This window comes from Sardina pilchardus, chromosome 1, assembly GCF_963854185.1.
Source record: "Sardina pilchardus chromosome 1, fSarPil1.1, whole genome shotgun sequence".
NCBI lineage: Eukaryota > Metazoa > Chordata > Actinopteri > Clupeiformes > Clupeidae > Sardina > Sardina pilchardus.
In genome coordinates, this window is record NC_084994.1 from 41,016,280 (window position 1) to 41,040,447 (window position 24,168).

The window sequence follows — 24,168 nt, forward strand, 5'->3', positions numbered from 1 at the left end:
TGGAAAAAGTTTTAGTCCAGGGCTATCTTTTCCTATATAACCATCATTAACCATCTGTAATCTTTGTACACAATAACATCAACTAAATCCAGCATTTGTTTTTCACTTGCCACTGTCATGTCAGCTGTAACACTTCTTTTGAACGCAAGGTTATAAAACTGTGGTAAAACAGCTTTTTTTTTTTCTAATGTATGTGGGAGTTGTGACAATGAATTCCATCCTATTCAAGCCAAAGTCAGTGGAAAGAACAAAACTTGTTTTACAAATATGTTGCGTGACTTCTTACTGACTTCTGACTCCTCATTACTGTTTTATCAGTGCCTCTGAGGGGTATTCCACGAACGGAGGTTTAACAAACACAGAGTTAACGCTGAACTCTAGGTTGATTGACCCTGAGCCGACTAAAACAGAGCGGTTGAAATAGTTTAATCAACAAGGGGTTGGTTAACACTGGGTTATGCGCGTACACGGCAAACCTATGAAGATGTGATGTATGGAGCATGGAAATCCTGATCAAAAGGGCGAAACAGGCTAGGCTAGCTGCCGCTAGGGGCGTCTAGATTTCTAGGCGAGAAACGGGCCGCATGTTTCTCAGAACTCGAACGCAGGCTGTAATAAATTAGAAAAGTAACACCAAAGCCTCTGCCATTCAGAGAAACCCTGGTAGCGGATCGCTGACTGCGTGAATGCATACGTTTCATGACAAAAGCACGTTCCTAAATATCTGAACTATTCATATCTCAGTTAAATTTTCTTAGCATTCCTACCTCATAACCTGTTATTTTATAAGGATGTAGGCTACTCCGACGGGCCCAAGCGATCATCTGATCAAGTAAAGATGAAATGTTACGATTCATGGTAGTAATTAGGGCCCGAGCACCGAGGTGCGGCCACTGAAAGTGGCTGCACCGTAGGTGCAAGGCCCTATTGTTTTTGATCAGATTATTATTATTATTATTATTATTATTCTCTCTTCCTCTTAGCCCGTTTGGCCGTTTCACCAACTTGGCATGCTCCAAAACTCTTGTAATTTGGCAGGAATATGTAGAATTGCATTTGATACTCAGAGACAGAGCCCTGGCCTAGGGTGTGGCTCAGGGACTCTATAGCGCCACCTACCGTGCTGTCTGTTGTGGTTGACACATACATTCACGAAAATGAACCAAATTTGGTGGACATGTGTGTTGTATTATTCTGAACAACTTTTACATTTACACTACATAGTGAATCTTAAACAAATTTGAGTTATGATTATCATTATGAATTTTGCACATCATGTATTTTGAAACACTTCTCCTAGACGGTTTATCGAAATCATGTCATATAAGCACTAAAATGATCTTGAGGGGTTGCCCGAGAGGAATTGCGAACAGATTTTTGAATTTCAAAAGTATATTGAAATGGCGAAGGTTTGAATCTAGGTGTCTTATAAAAGAAACAAAAAGTTGGTGTTATAGGCAGAAAACAGTGACTAATTTGGATGAAATTTGATGGAGTATTAGTTAGTGTGTTTGTAGTGACAGTCATATACAAAGTTTTGAATTTGGTGTTGTTTGTGATTTTTAAAAGCGCATTAATGATTGTGGTGGATACAGTTTTAGCTAAAATATTTTGAAGCGAGTTGATGAATGATTATAATCATATCAAGCTATGCTGCAATTTTGATTTTAACCATGTTAACAGAAAGTGAGTTATTTTTAATTTCATATTTGCCCAATCACACAGCCCCTCCTCTCGGACCTTCTCTGCCTCTCTCTCTGTTGCAACTAACAGACACACGCACGCACTCTGTCACCCCCCTTCTCGGGTCCTCCCTAACTAACACACACACATTGACACACGCGCGGCTTTCTAGAGACAGAGAGACAGACAGACACACACACACACACACACACACACACACACACACACACACACACACACACACACACACACACACACACACACACACACACACACACACACACACACACACACACACACACACACACACACACACACACACACACACACACACACACACACACACACACACACCCCCCCCTTTGGGCAACCGTGGCCTACTGGTTAGGGCTTGGGGCTTGTAGCTGAAGGATTGCCGGTTCGATCCCTGACCAGTCCACAGCTGAAGTGCCCTTGAGCAAGGCACCTAACCCCTGACTGCTCCCTGAGCGCCGCTGGTTGGGCAGGCAGCTCACTGCTCTGAGTATAGTATATTAAAAAGTATACAAAAGTATTTTGAAATGGCGAAGGTTTGAATCTAGGTGTCTTGTAAAAGAAACAGAAAGTTGGTGTTATAGGTAGAAAACAGTGACTAATTTGGATGAAATTTGATGCAGTATTAGTTAGTGTTTGTAGTGACAGTCATATGCAAAGTTTTGAATTTGGTGTTGTTTGTGTTTTTTAAAAGTGCATTAATAATTGTGGTGCACACAGTTTTAGCTAAAATATTTTGAAGCGAGTTGACGAATAATTATAATCATATCAACCTATGCTGCAATTTTGACATTTTGACTTTAGCCATGTTCACAGTAAGTGAGTATTTAGGTTTATTTGTGTTTGCATGTGTCTTATACTCTATCCATTTAGCTGAGCAGGAGTAGGTGCTCTCTCTCTCAGCTGCATGTCTCTCTCGTCCCCTGCTAATTCTCTACACAGACTCACAGACACTCTCTCACCCCTCCCCCGTCATTCTCTCTCTCTCTCACACACACAGACACACACACACACACACACACACACACACACACACACACACACACACACACACACACACACACACACACACACACACACACACACACACACACACACACACTCCCTCCCTCTTTCCTCCCCCCCTCCTTCCCTCTGGGCAGCCGTGGCCTACTGGTTAGGGCTTGGGGCTTGTACCTGGAAGGTTGCCGGTTCAATCCCCAACCAGTCCACCACTAAAGTGCCCTTGAGCAAGGCACCTAACCCCTCACTGCTCCCCCAGCACCGCTGGTTGGGCAGGCAGCTCACTGCTCTGGGTCAGTGTGTGATTCACCTCACTGTGTGTTCACTGTGTGCTGTGTGTGTTCACTAATTTGGTTAAATTGGGTTACATGCAGAGAAATAAATTTCCCTCACGGGATCAAAAAAGTGTATATTCTATTCTATTGATCCATTTGTCTCTACCCTCTCTGTCTGTGTCTGTCTAGCGTTATTGCTATCGATAGTCAGAGATAGAGCTCTGGCCTAGGGTGTGGCTTAGGGACTCTATAGCGCTACCTAGCATATTGTCTGTTGTGGCTGACACATACATTCAGGAAAATTGACCAAATTTGGTGGGCATGTGTGTTGGTCATGCACATGCCCACCAACACGCACATGTTGTTTTGTTAGATTCCGAAATCTCACAGGTCTCCGCACCGCTGGTGCTCGGGCCCGCCATCGCCGCTTGCGGCTATATTTATATTATTTTTCCACACATTTCTACATCTCTTTGCACGGAATGGCTATATTGTGGAGGGCGCATGCAACAATAACGCAAGCCCGTTCGGACACACTCATATACTACGTAGGCATTGAAATTTGGACTTCAATGTCCCAAATGTGTTTTCAATCGCGGGTTCTGCTGTGTGCCAGGTTAAATGTTGCCTGTGGTCCAGGAGCGGGATTAGGGTACAGGGTGATGAGTGTCGGGAGGCATGGATACCCTAGATCCCCAAGGAGCTACCCATCGAATTGCGCTGCGACCAAATACAAACTTTGAGCTATCTTGCACAAGCACATTAATTATATAAGGTTTATGATATGTTCATAATGCAACGCAGTCCGTTGAAATGTATAGCCCAAATTACATCCTGGCATCGTAGACCGAACCAGGCAATTTTGCCTCCACATAAGTATATAGGCTAATCATGTAAGAAGCATCATATGATAAAATCGACAGCGATTAACAAACTATATTGAAGATATTGGAAATGGCCAATATAGGCTGCGTAGCCTATACCTTCCTAAACAATTATACTGTGATAGCCTTTCCTGTTCACATAATCGGCCTCATATATGGCTGGGGCCTTTATAGGCACTTGTGCCATCAATGTAGCCTGACGACGTCATACTCAATTCTTGTCAGAATATGAGTCTGAAACTGCTCCATTCAGCTGCGATTATGGGGCGTGATTCAACCGATACAGGGCGGGGGGATAGCTCTGCACTCATTGGATAGACCAAACCAAACAGAACAAGTTGGCTGTCAGTATCTGCGAAATCTAAGACAACGAAATATGTAGCAGGGTAGGCTATATGGAAAACATCCTCCTTCGTTTTTAAAAATAATTCCTTCAAATTGTATGCAATGAACAGCTGGGGAAGTGTGTCGTTATCCCAACGAGCAAACAGACATTTTTAAACAAACGGGAACAACATCACCCAAACATGCTGTTTTACCTTGGTGAAAGTGAAACTGAAGTATTCCCACATATCCACGTTGGTCTAAGTGTTCAGAAATAGTTGTGTGAATCCGTGATAAAACCTCTGTTTCAATAGCTAAGATAAACGAAAGGCCAAACTGCATGAACAAATTATGCATTCATAGCCATAGTGTTTCTGTTGCAATCAAAATCAACCTAAGCCAACATGGTCTCACACCCAACTCGTCGAACGAGGACGCATGCAGCCGTGAACTTCACTGCTGTTCATCTGTCAATCATCATGTAAAGCCCGCCCTGACAACGTGATCGGTCCGAACCATGGAGGTATTATAATAGTGCGTTCTATTAACCTTCCGAGGACGAGATCCGAGGACGTTGCCTAGTGACACACCCGAGCACGCCCCTTTTCCTCGTTTCCCGCCCTTGCCTCCTCGGTTGAACCAAAGATCATTAAGGGGCGGAGCAAGATACTTCATGAGAAGCCACTTCCTGGAACCCGAATCGCAAGAGGGGGGGGGGGGGGGGGGTCAAAATCCCCCTTTATGCAGAGCAGAGGCAGCAACTGTTCCATTGAAGTCTATGGACATAGATCAGAATTTCAACTATATGCTAAAATTTCCATTCTCTAGAGTTAGGAATGTGAATTTTGGGCACGGTTTCATGACCCTCAACCCCTTCTGACCACTTCAGGTACATTTTTAGCATTTTTGAGCATTCCCGTCTGGAGAAAATCGACTTTATATCAGGTGTGCCCCTCTTGTTTATTCTGCTGATGTTGGCCGGTTGCTACGTACGCTCTACCTTGACAACACATTAGCCAGCTGAACCAAATCCTGATTTGTGCTAACGACGATCAGATGGCGTTGGGGTAACTTAATGAGAGCAGCGACATATTTCCAGTATTCCATTGATGTTTTTATTCAATTCCTTGAAAGTGTACATGCTTTGTGTGTGTTACTTCCATATTAGAACTAATATGTAGAGGGCTTGAAAGAGCAGCAAGATTATTTTGGAACATCATCAAGCATTGATAATCGAGTGCTTGATTTTGTACACCTGTGGAAAGGGACCTGATGAAACCCATGAATACGTCTGACACGCAATGACGCGCCTCTTTATGCAGAGGAAGTGATCCCCGTTTTGCGCCCATAGACATGAACTACGATGACGTATCTTGCTACGCCTTAAGGATCTTTGGTTGAACTCAGAGGACACCGAGCGAAGTTTCCGAGACAGATTCCAAGATGGCTGCGCCCATATTCATTTGTAAATATTAACGGTTTTCATTGTGTTTGGACCGCTATGGTGGTTTAAATGACGATTTCAATCACTACAATGCCTTACTGCGTCTGTATCACTGCCTATGGGAATGGAAATCGGCCTTGTTGTGAGTGCAATATTGAAGGAAGACTTGTTTAACTGGTGTTGGTAAATGTAGCTAGCGTTGCTAACAGAAGCTAAACACGCCTGGAACTTGGCCAGTGCTTCCGCAAAACGTGACGTCTACGTTCGGACGCGCACAAGATAAAAAAACGGTTTAAGTGCATACGTGACATCACACCCGAGATCCGAGGCATCTCGGAGAGCATAAACGAATGCACTATGAACTGGAGAGAGGGACTAAGTCCCGCCCCCATTCATTTCAATGGCCCATGCTAGGCTAGCTACTTCAGCCAAAAAAGTTTGAAATTGGCCGCAGCCATCTTTGAGAAAATGGCATTCCATGGGTGTTCATTTCCGTCACCAGCTAGAATGAGCCAATTAGGTTCCACGTTACAACGAAGGTACATCGTTGATGAAGATTGGAGAGTGAGAGAAGGTGTTCGTGAACGCGCTCCTATCGTTACAGGTGTAAATGTATTTAATTATTTGAGTTGGGATGGTGGTGGAGAAGTTTGCCCCTTGTCTCGAAATCCAATAATGTGATATTCATATGTCATGTTATAATAAACATGGCGAGTCAATATTGAGCAAGAATTTCACTTAGCATAGCCTACACATAAATATTATGATCCCCACAGTAAATGCTTTGAACTGACTGTAGGTAGGCTATAGGATGTTATGTGCGCAATAGGCTGTCTACCCAACGAAAATGACTTTTAACTAGATGTACCGCAAAGCGATACACAATATGACCGCCGCTCAGTCCTGCACATTCTCTCCGCAAATATCAATCACGCTTGTGTTTCCATCGCCTACTCCATCCCTACTGCAACTTTTATGTATGTAAATGAGTGTGTGCATGTGTGCGCTTGCTTTTGTGTATGAGTGCTTCTCTGTCTAGTGTGAGTGCGTGTCTGCTTGTGTGTGTGTTTAATGTGTCTCTGAGTATATGTTCACTGTGTTCTCTGCCGTCACTGTCACTCCAATATCAGATAACACACACACACACACACACTCACATGCGCGCGTGTGCACACACACACACACACACACACAAACACACATACACAGGCACACACTCACACACACACACTCGCACACACACACACACACACACACACACACACACACACACACACACACACACACACACAAACACACACACACAGGCACACCCAGAGAGAGAGAGAGAGAAAGAGAGAACACACACAGAATACACACAGATAACACAGACACAGAGAGAGAGAGAGAGAGAAAGAAAGAGAACACACACAGAACATGCACATACACACATATACACACATGCAAACACACAGATGGGCACACAGAGACGCACCCACACACTATAGTACATCACACACACACTCACTTCTCAGCTCCGGTGGTCTCACAAAATGTACTCAAAGATGTGTGTGTGCATGTGTGTGTGTGTGTGTGTGTAGGTGTGTGTGTGTGTGTGTGTGTAAGGGTGTATGTGTGCATGCGTGTGGGCGTGTTTTGCATGTGTTTGTATAATGTTTTATGTACATGTGTGTATGTAGTGGTGCGTGTGTGTGTAGGTATGTGTGTGTGTGTGTGTATTTATGTGTGTGTGTGTGTGTGTGTGTGTGTGTGTGTGTGTGTGTGTGTTCCTGCATGTTTGTTGCACCCAGAGCAACCATTCTCTTTTAAAACATATTTGGAAACTAGTTGATTAAAGGTTTCTAATGGTGTCACTTACAGTATATGTTTCTAGGACAAAAACTAGCAGAGATTGAGATGTTTGGAACAGTTTTTGAAATCCCCAGGGGGGGATTTAGACTCCAGATAATACCACCATCTACTGGCCGATGGGTATACAGTCCTGAATGTACACATAAATCCATTTATTTTATAGCCCCCCATGGATGAAATTCCACAAAACTTGGCTTACTCCCAGAGGGTGTCAGGTTAATCATACACATGAAATTTGGTGCAGTTCATAACATCTCATCTGAAGATATGGGCAATTAAAGCAATATTACATTGCATTTTCAATTTTTACGATGGGGGGGCAAATCACAAATGACTGGTTATAAGCTAAGTTGATGCAAGCTCTAGAGAACAACATACCATAAACATTTTGTCATCCTCGGTGCCACGGTTCAGGTAGTTATGTAGGAAAAACTGTCATTTTTGGGCTTCGGGCGGGGGCAGCGCGGGGGTGGAGTGACCCCCGGGGACGAAACGAAAATTTTCCATAGAACTCTACTGGGGCTACATGCCCACCAAGTTTCATGCGCTCCGGTGTTACGGTGTCCCGGGAATCGTTGACGAAAAATGACGGGAAAAAAGAATAAAAAAAAAAAAAAAAAAAAAAAAAAACTTTGACAACAACTATATGACCGCTTCGCTAGCTACGCTAGCGGCGGTCATAATAAGTAGACATGGGATGTAAGAAACGTGTGGATATGCTATTTGTGCTGCACCCAGTGTGAATTTGCAGCTTAAAGCTACATTTGTAGACAGACGAAATGAAGCCAACGCATATTATAGGCTTACCGGTAGAAGCGCGCATCCATGTGTTGTGTTTCGAGCAGCATGCAGTCTGCTGTCACTGTCGGAAACTTTTGCCGTTATCTACTAGGCTGTGACCCCCAACGCTGCGTTGTTATGAACTAGGCTACAGGTCTGCAGCTGAGCGTTTTGAAATAGTTTTCATAGCCTAGCCTACACGACAGCGAGTAGGTTAGGCTAATAATTGGGTTTAGTTAAGATAATTTCTTCGCATTTCCTAAAATGTCTTATCATGCTGTACCTTGCCAACTCATACATAGTCTAATGCAAATAATAGTAACCTATTAGAACAACATTTTCTTTTATTCACAAAGCCTGGTATAATGATAATCCACAGGCATCAAGTATCGGTAACTTAATCCTAGTCGTCAGTCATTTTATTTATGTCTTCTAGAATGCGTTATCAACATGGACGCGCGAGGACGCTCGTGCTCAACACCAAACTCGTGCATGAGCTGTCTCGTGCATGCGCTGGTGCCGGATATGTTACAACCTTGGAACGCCATTTTTTCTCAATGTGTCTTGTGTATGTGCACATTAGCTTAGTCTTGACACAGATTACATTTAAGGAAAGATCAAAGTGGTTTTATCCCTGAAATAGACCTTCTACACAATTACCAAGCTCACATTCGATCAATTTCCTACTGTAAAGGTGCTGCTGCCCATTACTACGGTGGCCCTGAAGTGCAAAACACAACACAAATAAGACAACACAACACAAATAAGACAACACAACACAAAAAGAGAAAACACAACACAAAAAGAGACAACACAACACAAAAAGAGAAAACACAACACAAAGAAGAGAAAAAACGGCCTCGAAGTGCACAACACAACGGCAAATCACACAACACAACACAAAAAGAGACAACACAACACAAAAAGAGACAACACAACACAAAAAGAGAAAACACAACGGCAAATCACACAACACAACACAAAAAGAGAAAACACAACGGCAAATCACACAACACAACACAAAAAGAGACAACACAACACAAATAAGACAACACAACACAATTAGAGAAACCTCGGCCCCGAAGTGCACAACACAACGGCAAATCACACAACACAACACAAAAAGAGACAACACAACACAATTAAGAGACAACACGGAATACCTTCGGGCCACATGAATCGTCGCTGGGACACGTACGTAGGCCTACAGCCCGCAGAAAATAGCATGCTGGGTCTTCACATGTCCATAAGAACCCACAGTAATGGAATATCCACGTTGTGTTTTATTCATAATATGTTTGGTGTATAATCCAACTCATACAAAAGCAACAAGTTTGAAACAAATCATCAGAAATCAGGAAGTAAAACAGCTTGTAACTCTGTCACCGTTCTAGATACCGTCATATACCATATGGTATTTTTTTGTGAGATCCCCCTAGTTACCGTGGTAGCTACCACACATCAGAGCGATGGCTTTGCCCCACATGTCTTTCTGCGACGAGATATTCAAAACCGGAGGAGATTGGGCAAGAGAGCTGTCAATCAGGCTCCCCAAAAATCTCCAGAATATTAGCTTTCTTTTGACACCAATATTATGCTTCTACTCAAAGGGGTTCTTGTGTATGAGTTTTATTGTCAGTAGCCTATGCACCATTAAATCTTCGAATTATTTCAGCCTGCATGTCTCTTTAAATCTTTTAATGAATGTTACGAGGACTTTACTAGGGTTTATAAAGTAAAGTCGCATATCACTGAAATCGTCTACCCCTTGGCTTCAACATTATCCGGTTTTCAATGACGAGGCATGTGGCTGACTAGTGCTGTCGTCATTCAAAGCTAGGGAGCCTGATTGACAGCTCTCTTGCCCAATCTCCTCCGGTTTTGAATATCTCGTCGCAGAAAGACATGTGTGGCAAAGCCATCGCTCTGATGTGTGGTAGCTACCACGGTAACTAGGGGGAATCTCACAAAAAAAATACCATATATGGTATATGACGGTATCTAGAACGGTGACAGAGTTACAAGCTGTTTTACTTCCTGATTTCTGATGATTTGTTTCGAACTTGTTGCTTTTGTATGAGTTGGATTATACACCAAACATATTATGAATAAAACACAACGTGGATATTCCATTACTGTGGGTTCTTATGGACATGTGAAGACCCAGCATGCTATTTTCTGCGGGCTGTAGGCCTACGTACGTGTCCCAGCGACGATTCATGTGGCCCGAAGGTATTCCGTGTTGTCTCTTAATTGTGTTGTGTTGTCTCTTTTTGTGTTGTGTTGTGTGATTTGCCGTTGTGTTGTGCACTTCGGGGCCGAGGTTTCTCTAATTGTGTTGTGTTGTCTTATTTGTGTTGTGTTGTCTCTTTTTGTGTTGTGTTGTGTGATTTGCCGTTGTGTTTTCTCTTTTTGTGTTGTGTTGTCTCTTTTTGTGTTGTGTTGTGTGATTTGCCGTTGTGTTGTGCACTTCGAGGCCGTTTTTTCTCTTCTTTGTGTTGTGTTTTCTCTTTTTGTGTTGTGTTGTCTCTTTTTGTGTTGTGTTTTCTCTTTTTGTGTTGTGTTGTCTTATTTGTGTTGTGTTGTCTTATTTGTGTTGTGTTTTGCACTTCAGGGCCACCGTACATTACAGCTAGAGTTGATTCATACAGGAGCTAAGTACACAAGACGGACAACATGATTTCCAAACACTTTATTTGCACACACATGGACATGTAACAAACATTTCAAACACTCACAGACGCTGTGTCTGAAACATCAGTACGCACGCTGGGCAGTGTGCATTTTCTGGAAGTTACGTCAGAATAGACTGTCCGAAAGTGAAGCGCTCTTACTAGTTGGGTACTTCGTTTGGCGTGATTTCCAAGCGTGCATCGATGCATCTTTTTTGGCCTCAGATATCCCATAATCCATTGCGCAGCGCAGGTCAAGCTCCGTCATGCAAATCGTCAACACACCCCCCTCCCCGAATCAGGTGACGCCAACTAGTTAGTGCTGTCCAAATGTAGGTAGGAACGCATACTGAGGAGCAAGCTAACTAAGACGCTACTGGAAAGAAGGTACTATCCAGCATGCACGCTTGACTTCTGGACACAGCCCAAGTTGCGTTTTACTTCCTGGTCTGGGGACTGAGAGGAGACCAGACCAGGAAGTCATGAGGGACATTTCAAGCAAAGATCGTATAGTAAGGAAGATGAATCATAAAGGGGGTTTTCAATGGAATGAAATGGTGCCCACTTCCGTCTCCTATCTGGGCGTGATCAGTGACGAGTAATCGGTTTAGACCAGTGTAGAAGCAGCAGAAGCAGTGTGCCGTTGATAACAGGTGGCCTGCGCAATTAGCGGAGACAGGTCAGGTCAGGAGGGACAGGTCGTGAACAAAGTTACTTTGCTATGTATTTATCACGCTGGAAAATACGATTTCAATGTGGGAATGTTAGAAAGACGTGTGCCTTGTAGAATATGGGTTCGTTACTTGCATTGCTGAATGTAGGGCTAAGGGAATGGTCATAATCCGAGATAAGGTTTATTTCTCCCGTTTGCCTCCCGTTTGCCTCCTAAATGGGAGTGGCACTACGTCACAGGGTAACCGGAATTGACCCTCATATGACTTGTCTCGCTTTATAAACCGTCTCTGTTTCAAGTGTTCAAAGTGTGACCTCATCAACGGGCATAGGTCAAGTGTGTAAGACAATGGCGGTGTTTGGGTTTTTTCTAAATATATACTATGTACTGCGAATTAGCGAATGTTGTAATTGTATTGCATTGTGAGCTTTTTAGTTTGGAATGTGGTTATGAGCATTTCTATTGAGCATGTCCATTTGGTTAGTGTAGTAAAGTGGGTTTTCTTAGAAATGTTTTATTAGCCACTAGATGGCGCTAGTTATTGTGTGGGTTAACCTGGCGGCTTTGTTCCAGAATAGAGCGAGTAACTAGTAGCTAGAAGCCACAGATGATACTGTTCCTTGTTGCGTTGTCTTACAAATAAAAGCACATATTAAACCTGGACTCGGTTACTACATATGGCGACGAGGATTAATCTGACGGAAGAGACTCTAGCCTGAGAAGAGGTTTTTTTTTTATTGTTGTCGTTAGAGCAAAGGAGCCTACACCACAACACTAGCCGGTGGACCTGTCTACTGAAAGGCGCAGCATGGCGAGTTTGGTAGGAAGCACCGTGCCGTTCAATAGCCAGGAACAGACCTGGGAAGAATATTGTGAAGTTCTTGAACATTTTTTTGAAGCAAATGGGATTACGGAAGCAGAAAGGATGAGGGCTATTTTGTTAAATTCAGTGGGAAGTCAGACATATAGTTTGATCAGAAATCTACTTAGCCCGGTCAAACCGGCCGAGAAAACATATGAGGAACTGGTAAAACTTTTGAAAGACCACTATAATCCAAAACCAAGTGAAATTGTTCAGCGTTTCAAATTCAACTCCCGGACGAGGAAACAAGGGGAAACAGTGCTGGAATATGTGGCTATATTGAGAAAAATGGCGCATGATTGCCAGTATGGAGATAAATTGACTGAGATGCTGAGGGATAGACTGGTTTGTGGGATTGGAGATGACCGTATACAACGCCGATTATTGTCAGAGGCCGAACTGACTTTTGAGAAAGCATTGAAAATCGCGCAGGCGATGGAAGCAGCAAACAAAGACGTGCGAGAACTTCAAGCTCAATTGTCGGAGTCGACTTTGTCTGCAAGGCATCAGGAAGTGCACAGGATGGCTACTGCGCGATCAGAGGCAAGCGGTGAGCGCCGTAGAGCGTGCTACAGGTGCGGTAATGAGCAGCACAATGCAAATGAGTGTCGATTCATATCAGAAACATGCCATAACTGCGGCAAGAAGGGGCATATTCAAAGGATGTGTAGATCTGCAGTCTCAGTGGGGCCGTCACAGGGAAAAAGTGAAAGGAAAATGAAGACTAGTAGATGGGGGAAAACACAGAAAACTCACCATGTAGGTGAGAGAGAGGAACATAATTCGGAGGATGAGGATGTCATGTATGTCATGAATAGCATACTGGACACTGGAATTCCAAAAGTAGCGCCCCTCACAATGACTTTGACAGTGAATGAAACAAAAATAAATTTTGAGGTGGACACAGGATGTGGGGTGACTGTGATGAAGGATTCTGATTTTCGAAAATTGTGGACTAGTGAGACAATGCCAGAGTTAAAAAGGTGCCCCATAAAACTGAAAACATACACCGGACAGAAAGTGGACATACTAGGTACAGTGACAGTTGCGGTGAAGCACAAGACGATGATGAAAGAATTACCACTAGTGGTGGTACCAGGCATTGGACCGAACCTGCTCGGGAGAGGCTGGATAAAAGAACTAGGAATGGAATGGGGTGCAATTAATCACATGACTGGCACAACAAAGTTAACATTAAAGGAGGTCCTTACAAAAAATGAGGAGGTTTTTAAAGAAGAATTAGGTAAGCTGAGGGGACCACCTGCAAAGATATATGTGGATAAAGACGCCACACCCAGATTTTTTAAACCACGACCAGTCCCATATGCCATGCGGGCTAAAGTGGAGGAGGAGTTGGACCGACTCCTGAAAGAGAAGGTAATTGAGCCAGTCAAATATTCAGAATGGGCAGCTCCCATAGTACCAGTACTAAAACCAGATAATTCAGTAAGGCTGTGTGGAGATTATAAATTGACTGTCAACAGAGTGTCAAAAATTGAGCAATACCCTATTCCCAGATTAGAGGACTTGTTTGCAAACCTGTCAGGGGGAGAAAAATTTAGCAAGTTAGACATGAGTCATGCATATCACCAAATTGCTTTGGATGAGGAGTCAAAGAAGTACGTGACTGTGAACACTCACAAGGGGTTATTCACTTATAGAGTTCTAGCTTTCGGAATATCATCCAGTCCAGCGATTTTTCAGCGTACGATTGAGGGGGTTTTGCAGGGCATTCCCCATGTAGCCATTTTTCTGGATGACATTCTCCTGACAGGTCGGAATGACCAGGAGCACCTTGAGACACTACAGTTGGTGTTGCAGCGATTACAGGATGCTGGGCTGCAGCTGAAAAGAAGCAAGTGCTCTTTCATGGCGAGTGAAGTGGTTTTCCTCGGGCACAAGGTGGACGCCACGGGTCTACATCCAGTCTCAGAGAAATTACAAGCCATCGAGAATGCACCCCCACCATCAAACGTGACAGAGCTTAAAGCGTAAGTTTGGCGGAAAATGAAAATAAAGCTATTTTCTGAATGAAAATACATCAACTAAGCCGTGGAGGAAGTAATTTTCGCTCATCACGCAGTACAGAGCTAGCACTGGCAGGACCTACAGCCCAAAATCGCAAACAGTGGGTTAGCATTGGGCTTTCAGCCATGCGCTTTCAAAATCGCATTTTTAAACCACTAACATTGCTCATAACAGCGGCAAACCTCGTCAGCAGCTTGCTCTAGGTGTCTACACATAAAACGAAGCACCAATCAGTCTGTAAACTTTGGAATAGTCTGTATACACGTAGAATCAGTTCGAGACCGCAAGCCAGTCTGAAGCACAGAAATGTCACGCGAGAGCTCACACGAGAGCTCGTGGACTTTCCTTCGTGAGGAACTGGAAGGGGTAAGAGTTCATAACAGTCTTCTTTTATAAACGTCGGGTTCGTGAGCCAAGTTGTTGGTGGTTTGTTTTATGTGTAGACACCTAGAGCAAGCTTCTGACGAGGTTTGGCGCTGTTTTGAGCAATGTTAGTGGTCAAAAACGCGATTTTGACTACCTGTAGGAATAGCTCCCGTGCTTCCGTGTGAGATCTCGCGAGACATTTCTGTGCTTCAGACTGGCTTGCGGTCTGGAACTGATTCTACGTGTATACAGACTATCCCAAAGTTTACAGACTGATTGGTGCTTCGTTTTATGTGTAGACACCTAGAGCAAGCTGCTGACGAGGTTTGCCGCTGTTTTGAGCAATGTTAGTGGTTTAAAAATGCGATTTTGAAAGCGCCTGGCTGAAAGCCCAATGCTAACCCACTGTTTGCGATTTTGGGCTGTAGGTCCTGCCAGTGCTAGCTCTGTACTGCGTGATGAGCGAAAATTACTTCCTCCACGGCTTAGTTGATGTATTTTCATTCAGAAAATAGCTTTATTTTCATTTTCCGCCAAACTTACGCTTTAAGGCTTATTTGGGACTGTTAAATTACTATAATAAGTTCCTACCCAACTTAGCCACTATGTTGGCTCCGGTGCACAAGTTGCTGTGTAAAGACGCAAAATGGAAATGGGGAACAGAGCAGCAAGCTGCATTTCAAGGGTCAAAGAGACTGTTGCAGTCTGCTGAGGTCTTAGTTCATTATGACCCAGAAAAAGAGATTGTGCTGTCGTGTGATACTTCTCCATATGGGGTAGGAGCAGTGCTCTCTCACAAGATGAAGACTAGAGAAGAGAGGCCAATAGGGTTCATGTCCCGCACTCTGACCAAAGCAGAAAATAATTACTCCCAATTGGACAACGAGGGCTTAGCAGTAATTTTTGGGGTTCAGAGGTTCCACAAATACATTTATGGCCGGAGGTTTACAATTGTCACTGATCACAAACCTCTGCTGTCACTATTCAATGAATTGAAGGCAGTGCCACAAATGGCCTCTCCACGAATCCAAAGGTGGGCAGTGACCTTACGGGCATATGAATATGAGATAGTTTACAGACCAGGGAAACTGCATGGAAATGCAGACGGCCTCAGCCGATTGCCATTACCAGAAGGACCGAAAACAGTGGCTCCAGAAGAGAGAGTACTCATGCTGGAGAACTCAGATGTAACACTGGTGTCAGCGGACCAGGTGAGAGCATGGACAAACAGAGATTCAGTGCTGGCGAGAGTGAGAGAAATGGTACAGAGAGGGTGGTCACACGACTTAGAGGGAATGGAGTTTAAACCATATAATGTCAGGAAGCATGAATTGAGTGTGCAGAACGGGTGTGTGCTCTGGGGTGCACGGGTCATTGTACCTAAACCAGGACAGAGAGATGTTTTGAAACAGCTGCACCAATGCCATCCTGGAGTGTCCCGCATGAAGGCATTGGCACGGAGTTATGTGTGGTGGCCCAAGCTGGATCAGGAGGTGGAGAGCATGGTAAAAGGCTGCAGTACATGTCAGGAGCAGAGACACAATCCACCTGCAGCCCCACTACACCCCTGGGACTGGCCAGATAGACCATGAAAAAGGCTGCATGTCGATTATGCGGGGCCTTTCATAGGAAAGATGTTTTTTATCCTGATTGATGCCCATTCAAAGTGGATGGATGTATATCCTGTCAATTCTGCCACCTCAGCCACCACCATTGATTATTTACGCATTAGCTTCAGTAACCATGGGTTACCTGAACTCTTAGTGTCAGATAATGGCACTTGTTTTATGAGTGGAGAGTTTGAGGAGTTTCTCAGTAAAAATGGAATACTGCATGTGACCTCAGCACCCTACCATCCTTCTAGCAATGGCTTAGCGGAACGGGCAGTGCAGATATTTAAGGAGATGATGAAAAAGTGTCCAGAAGGATCAATAACAACAAAAGTGGCAAGAGTTTTATTCAGCTACAGAACAACCCCTCAGACCACCACTGGGGTGTCCCCCGCAGAAATGCTGGTGGGTCGAAAACTGCGTTGCACTCTGGATTTGATACATCCTGACCTGAAACAGAGAGTACAAGGAAAACAACAATTCAAAACAGTTTTGAATATGATGATCCAGTCCTCACTAAGAATTTTGGTCCGGGCCCGAGGTGGGTTCCAGGAAACATCCAGGCAGTGACTGGACCAGTCTCCTACAAGGTGAGACTGGCGGATGGGCGAATAGTTAGAAGGCATGTGGACCAAATTCATTCGCGAACAGAGTCATCTGAAGAGATCCAGGATGCAGACGTTGGCAGCTTTGCCTCTCCTGGTCTAGTCACAGCCCAGCAGCACCTTCACCTGAGCCCGTCTCACCAGAGAACACAGCAAATCCAGAAGAAGCCTCAGGGACAGAGTCGGTGCCACACGTAGTGGGGATGGAGAGACCTCAGGAGGTGGAGATGGAAACACCTCAGGAGGTGGAAAGACATTCAAACCGCTTGAGAAGACCACCTGCACGTTTGAGAGATTTTGAGATGAACTGAATAGAAAAAAAAAAAAAAACTTGGACTGTATATATATATAGAGAGAATTTGAAATGTAATGCCATTTAATGTTGATCAGTGGGTGGTGGGTTACAGAAGTGTTCTTTTGCCTGGGTAATATGTTTATGCTTAAGAAGGGGGAGATGTAGTAAAGTGGGTTTTCTTAGAAATGTTTTATTAGCCACTAGATGGCGCTAGTTATTGTGTGGGTTAACCTGGCGGCTTTGTTCCAGAATAGAGCGAGTAACTAGTAGCTAGAAGCCACAGATGATACTGTTCCTTGTTGCGTTGTCTTACAAATAAAAGCACATATTAAACTTGGACTCGGTTACTACAGTTAGCTAATTGATTAATTGGTTGCAATGGTTAAAGGGATATTCCGCCATTTTTGGAAATACGCTCATTTTCCACCTCCCCTCGAGCAAAACAATCGATATTTACCTTGTTCACGTTCATCCAGCCATTCTGTGAGTCTTTAGCTTCAGCCTAGCATAGATCAATGAATCGGATTAGACCAATAGCTTCTCGCCTGCTAGCTTCATGTTTAAAAGTGACTAAGATTTCTGGTAATTTTCCCATTTAAAACGTGTCTCCTCTCAAGTTAGAAAGTGCAAGAAGACCAACTGAAAATGAAACCTGGCGTTTTTCTAGGCTGATTTGACATGGAACTACACTCTCATCTGGCGTAATAATCAAGGCAACTTGCAAACTACTGGCACTACTACTGCTTGTTGTCTATGGGGACTATTTTCAGATGCTGCGTACGATATCACTGCGCCTATGGTACGTTTGCAAGTTGCCTTGATTTAACCCTCTCTGGTTATAATGGGTCAACAAGCTAACAAACTAACTCTACCGTTCGAGAGCTTACACTAACCTTCAATGATAGTGTGTCCGGCACACATTTGTTTAGCATATAAACAATAAACCGTATCAAAATAAGCCATTAAAAGTGGTCAAAAAACCTTTATTCACATTTAATATTTCCAGTTACGACCCCCGGAGCCACCGCCATTGATTTGATTTGTTTTGTTACTCCCGCTGTATAGTTGGTGTGTTCAAGAAGGTTCCTGACTCGTGCAGTAGTTTCGAAAAATCAAAAAAGGTTTATTCCAACAACAAAAAAGGTTCCAATGTATATCACATCTTATTACCAAAAACAAAATTATTGTATCTTTTAAATCTTTATAAATACTTGAGGTTATCCTAATAGCCTATGCTACGGTCAGAAAAGGTGTTGCTCCTATCTTCACACCATGCTTTGACCTGTCTCCTTCACCTCCATTCTAATCTCTCAATTGACATTAACCCAATTTCCAATGCTACTGCCCCTATAGGCCTGAAGTAGGAATGGCGCCTATATACCGGCCCCTAATTGTCTTGTGACTAACAAACAATTATCCTTAACAAAGTACTTTACACAATAGCTAAACATTTAACAGTACTAAATTCTATACATAAGACAGTTGGAACAACAACACTTCGTCTTTTTTTTTTTTTTTTTACATTGTCTCTTATCAATCTTCGAGAAATCTTCATTAAGTCCACTGATTAACTGGAAAAATATGGAGTCAGAGGTTCAAGCACATGACTCCGTCGGAGATCAGTCTTTACCACTGTCTCATAGCTGACATGAAGACATCTACACATCAGCTTCAAGTAATAAACAAAGCTTGGTAATAGGTCTTAGAAAGACATTTGTGCTGGTTTTCACTTGAGCCTGACGAACTCTATCCTTCCTGTCTTTGATGGCCTCAATGACACGCCCCATTATCCAGGAGCTTCTGGGAGCTGAGTCGTCGATCACAAGCACAATGTCTCCAACTGCAACATTACACCTTGGTTGCAGCCATTTTTGTCGTTGCTGCAAGTCGGGCAAATATTCCTTGATCCTTGAGTAGATATCCTTCTGATCAAAAACACCGGGTGGTATTAAAGGCTTGGTCTTCAGTAAGAGCAGATGATTCGGAGTTAAGGGCTCCAAATCTGTTGGGTCATCTGACACTCTTGTGAGAGGGCGGCTATTAATGATTGCCTCAATCTCACACATAAGTGTTTGCAGGCCCTCTTCATCCAGGGTCTGCTGCTTCACAACTGAGTTGAGGATCTTTCGCACTGATCTTATTTGGCGTTCCCACACCCCACTATGATGTGACGCTGTTGGGGGATTAAATATCCACTTGATGTTCCTTTTCACCATTTCAGCCTCAATTTTCTCCTTATCCAATTCCTGAATTGCCTGACGTAGCTCCCGCTCCGCACCAACAAAGTTTGTGCCATTGTCGGACCTAATCAAACTGACTTGACCCCTTCTAGCAACAAACCTCCATATGGCATGAATACAGGAGTCTGTATCCAGCGAGCTTGCAACCTCAATATGGACTGCTCTCACTGCCAGGCAAGTAAACAGTACTCCATACCTCTTTATGGTTGTACGTCCTTTCTTGATGTCAAACGGACCAAAATAGTCGACACCGACATTCGTAAATGGCGGCTCATCAGGTAAGATCCTCTCCTTGGGAAGGTCAGCCATAATTTGGCCACTCGCAGAACCATGGAGGCGTCTACAAGTGACGCACTGAGACAGTATCTTCCTGATGACTGCATGGGGCTTAGGCATCCAGAATTTCTGTCTCAGCGTCGACAGGATGTGATTGCGACCGCTATGGCCCACCTTCTCATGGATTTCTCTTAGTATAAGCAGCGCAATGTGCATACTTCTTGACAAAACTGCAGGGTTCTTCGACTCTTCTGGCATGTAGGCCCTGTTCAATCTGCCACCCACTCTTACAATGTCATCCTGCAGGACAGGTGACAACCTGTAGAGGGGGCTGCTCTTTGACACCATTTTGCCTTGTTCCAACAGAGCGATTTCATTGGAGAATACCTTTCTCTGGCTGATGCGTATGATCTCCCACTCAGCCTCCACAACTTCACCCAAGGATGGAGGACTGATGTGCAGAGAAGCTTTGAGCTCGGCCATCTTTCTTTCCAATTCTCTCTCATTCTTTCCATGATCAAAACTTGTTTCTTTTAAAACTGACTCAAACTCTTTTCGCTTTTGGCAAAGGAGCTTGAGTGTCTTCTTCAGCTTGACCATCCAAGCAACAGTACGCTTCAGACGATACCAGTTTGAGTAATGATTGATGAACTTGAAGACTGCGTCTTCTGCACTCTCACTAACCACTGTGAATAACACTGCTTCCTTGACTTCTAGGTCCTTCACCAGAGGCTCACTGATACTGTCTGGCAAGTCAGGCCATGCCTCCTCAGGCCTTAGCAGAAATTCCGGCCCCGATAACCATGTGCAGGTCTTCAGGAACGCCTCCACTGTGCAACCTTGAGACGCATGGTCTGCCGGGTTGTTGGATGAATTAACGTATCTCCACTGGCTAACCCTGGACTGTTCTCTGATTGCAGTAATCCTGTTTGCCACAAATGTATGATACCTTGCTGACTCGTTTCGGATATACCTCAGGACTGTAGTGCTATCAGACCAGAACACTGATTCCTCAAGTTCAATATCCAGCTCTGACTGCATCATCTTGTCCAACTTTGCAGCTACCGTAGCAGCAGTGAGTTCGAGTCTTGGTATTGTCACTGTCTTTAGAGGCGCAACTCTTGCCTTTCCCATCATGAAAGTGCAATGTGCCTGATGCCTCTCATTCCTCAAGACCAGGTAGGTACAAGTACCATAACCTTTCTCGCTAGCATCAGCGAAATGATGGAGTCTGGCTGATGTAGCTCTTCCAAAGTCATGTGCCTTGACACAACGCTTCACTTCCAAGTCTGACAACTGATGAATGCTTGCCATCCAATGTTCCCACTGCATCACTAAGGACTCTGGCATATCATCATCCCACCCATGCTTCCTCATACACAATTCCTGCAGTATACCTTTCACTGGGAGGATTATGGGAGACAGGATCCCAAGTGGGTCGTAGACAGAGCTAACCATGGACAGCAACCCTCGCCTTGTCAGCACTTTCCTTTGAATGGTGACTCTGAACTTCAGTACGTCTGATTCAACTCACCATTGCACTCCTAAAGCTCTTTCAAGAGGGAGCTGGTCTTTGTCCAGGTCCAAGTCTTTGGCCCCTGTGGCCCCTTCATCTTCAGGCACTGACGCAAGCACTGTGCGACTATTCGAGATCCACTTTGTCACTTTAAATCCACCAAGTGCACACAGAGCTCTTACTTCCTGTATGAGAGCAACTGCTTTATCCTCAGTTTCAACTGATTTTAAGCAGTTATCCACATATAAGTTTCACATCACTGTCTGAGATGCCTCTGGACTGAACTGCTCTTGATGGTTCTCAGCACATTGGCGACGTGCATAGTTGGCGCAACTTGGGGATGAGGTTGCCCCAAACAAGTGCACAACCATCCTATATTCTTCCAACTCTTGTGTGTGGTTTCCCTGTGGCCACCACAGGAACGGACATGAAGGCAATTGGCTCCTGCCTAAACCGTAACAAGACACCAATTAAGGAGTTGGTTAAGTCCGGTCCTTGAAGAAGCTGGGAGTTCAGAGAAAGTCCCTGGAACTTGGCTGCATAATCGAAGACTACTCTGATTTTATGCTTGGTGGGATGGTATACCCCATGGTGAGGGATATGTCCTGTCTTCTTCTTCTCTGTTGTGAACCTCGTCTTTGGGAATTTTCTCAGAGTAACCCCTTTCCAGCATCTCATTCATGAACTTGACATAGTCCTGAGAGAACTCCTTACTCCTGATGAATTTCCTCCGCAGATTCTCTGCCCTCTGCACAGCTATCATGCGATTGTTCGGGAATTTCACATCCACAGCCTTCAGAGGTAGTCCAATACTATAGTGTCCATCAACCAATTGAACTGACTTGGATACAGAATCCATGAATCGTCTGTCTTCTACAGACATTTCCACTTTCTCTGCCTGCTGAGCCTCAGGAAAGTCAAGCTTCATCTGCCTCAGGATGATGTCATCCAGGCATGCCACAGAAATCCTGTGCGCTGCTACCTGTGTGCAATCAGGTTCCTTCTTAGCAACGCTTTCCTTCTGCAATGGGCCATTGACAACCCACCCAAGGGCGGTTTTAATAGCATAAGGTCCATTACCTTCACTATTAATAACCTTCCATGGTTCCAATGCCTTGGGTACGTTGGTTCCAATCAATAACCCTATGCCCGCTTTGATCTCTCGGACACGGATTTCTCTCAGGTAAGGCCATTTAACCACATATTTTTGTCGTAGAATGTTTTCCTTCTTTACAGGGATTTCCTTTTGTGAAAACACCTGGGGAAGTGCCATATAGGAGTCTCCTTCTAGGCCACTTATCTCCAGTCCTGTGACCACCTGTGTGCTAACAGGCCTTTCCTGTCCCATCGTGCGAAGTAAGATGTGGGTCTTTCTTCCGGTCACTTTTAGTTCACGCATTAGGTCATTAGAACAGAAACAAGCAGTACTGCCTGAATCTAAAAACGCATAGGTCTGCACCACATGATTTCCTTTCAGGGACTTGACTTTCACCGGAACCACAGCTAGGGCGCATTCACCATCCCCGGCCCCAGTGCAACCACATACCTCTGCATCCATTGCTGGCGGCTTGTCCTCAGTCAATGGCTTGCTTGGCTCTGTTTGTTCTGCAGGCTTGCTGGCCATGTGCAGAAGAGTGGGATGTTTCAATGAGCACTTCTGACACACTAGTTTCTTCTTGCAGGTTTTGCTCAAATGCCCTGGTGACAGGCAGCCAAAGCATAAGCCTTTGGACTTGAAAAATTCAAGCCTCTCTTTGTGAGGTTTCTGTTCAATGGCTTTACACGACTCCATCTTGTGTTCTTTCTGGCAAAACAAACACTTCTCACATGAGGTATTCAACGTCCCTTTAGGTGTGCTTTTAGCCTCATTAGACTCACTGGCACAGCACTTGTTGCAAAGGTGCTTTTCTTTCCTTTGGCCTTTTGCTGATTGCTAGCTTTATCCATGCCTTTGTCCTTTGGAACCACAGGCTCCTGAATGTTTCCAAATAATGGATCAGATGCTATCCTTGCCTGTCTGTCCACAAAGTGTACCAAATCTTTAAACCTGGCTCTTCTGCCAGTCTTATCCTGGATCTCGCATGCGATGCTCCTCCACCTTTCTCTCAACCTGAAAGGCAGCTTTATGATGACTGCACGCATGTTGGTTGGGCTGTCCATCTCCTCCCTAAACTCTATTCCTTCAACTGTATTCAGACAGCTGATGAGAAAAACGGCAAAGGAACTTAAAGACTCTTTATCTTCTGATTTCAAAGTTGGCCATTTCAAAGCCTTATCAACATAGGCCATGGCAATGGTGTATTCATTTCCATAACGCTGGTACAAAAGTCTTTTAGCCTCACGGTAACCAACATCAGGAGGCAAGTGCTGACAACTGCGGACAAGCACTTTCGCTTGACCACTTGTGTACTGCTCCAGGAAATATAAGCAGTCTTTACTACTAGAGGTCCTGTCCTCGATACCATGCTCAAAGGCTTTAGTGAAAAATCTGAACTCTGTTGGCTCTCCGCTAAACACAGGAATTTCTAATGATGGTAAAGAAGACAACCTCTGCTGCTTCACAAGCAGCTCAGTGATATCATTCTGCTGCTGCATAACACTAAGCAAGTCTTTATTGTCCATGGCACCACGTTGTCTTCCAGCAGTCTGGCCACTGACAGCATGTGCGCGTGGAGGTGGCAAAACATTTCTATGCACACTCTGCCTACTAGGCCTACTTGCAGAGAAAAATGTTCTTTGCTGAGCAGGC

The 24,168-nt window shown here is 44.2% G+C and overlaps 1 pseudogene; it reads left to right on the forward strand.

Annotated features, from left to right (window-relative positions):
• Window positions 1–13,689: 13,689 nt before the first annotated feature.
• LOC134078905 (uncharacterized protein K02A2.6-like) lies at window positions 13,690–17,290 on the forward strand (annotated as a pseudogene).
• The last annotated feature ends 6,878 nt before the right edge of the window (window positions 17,291–24,168 follow it).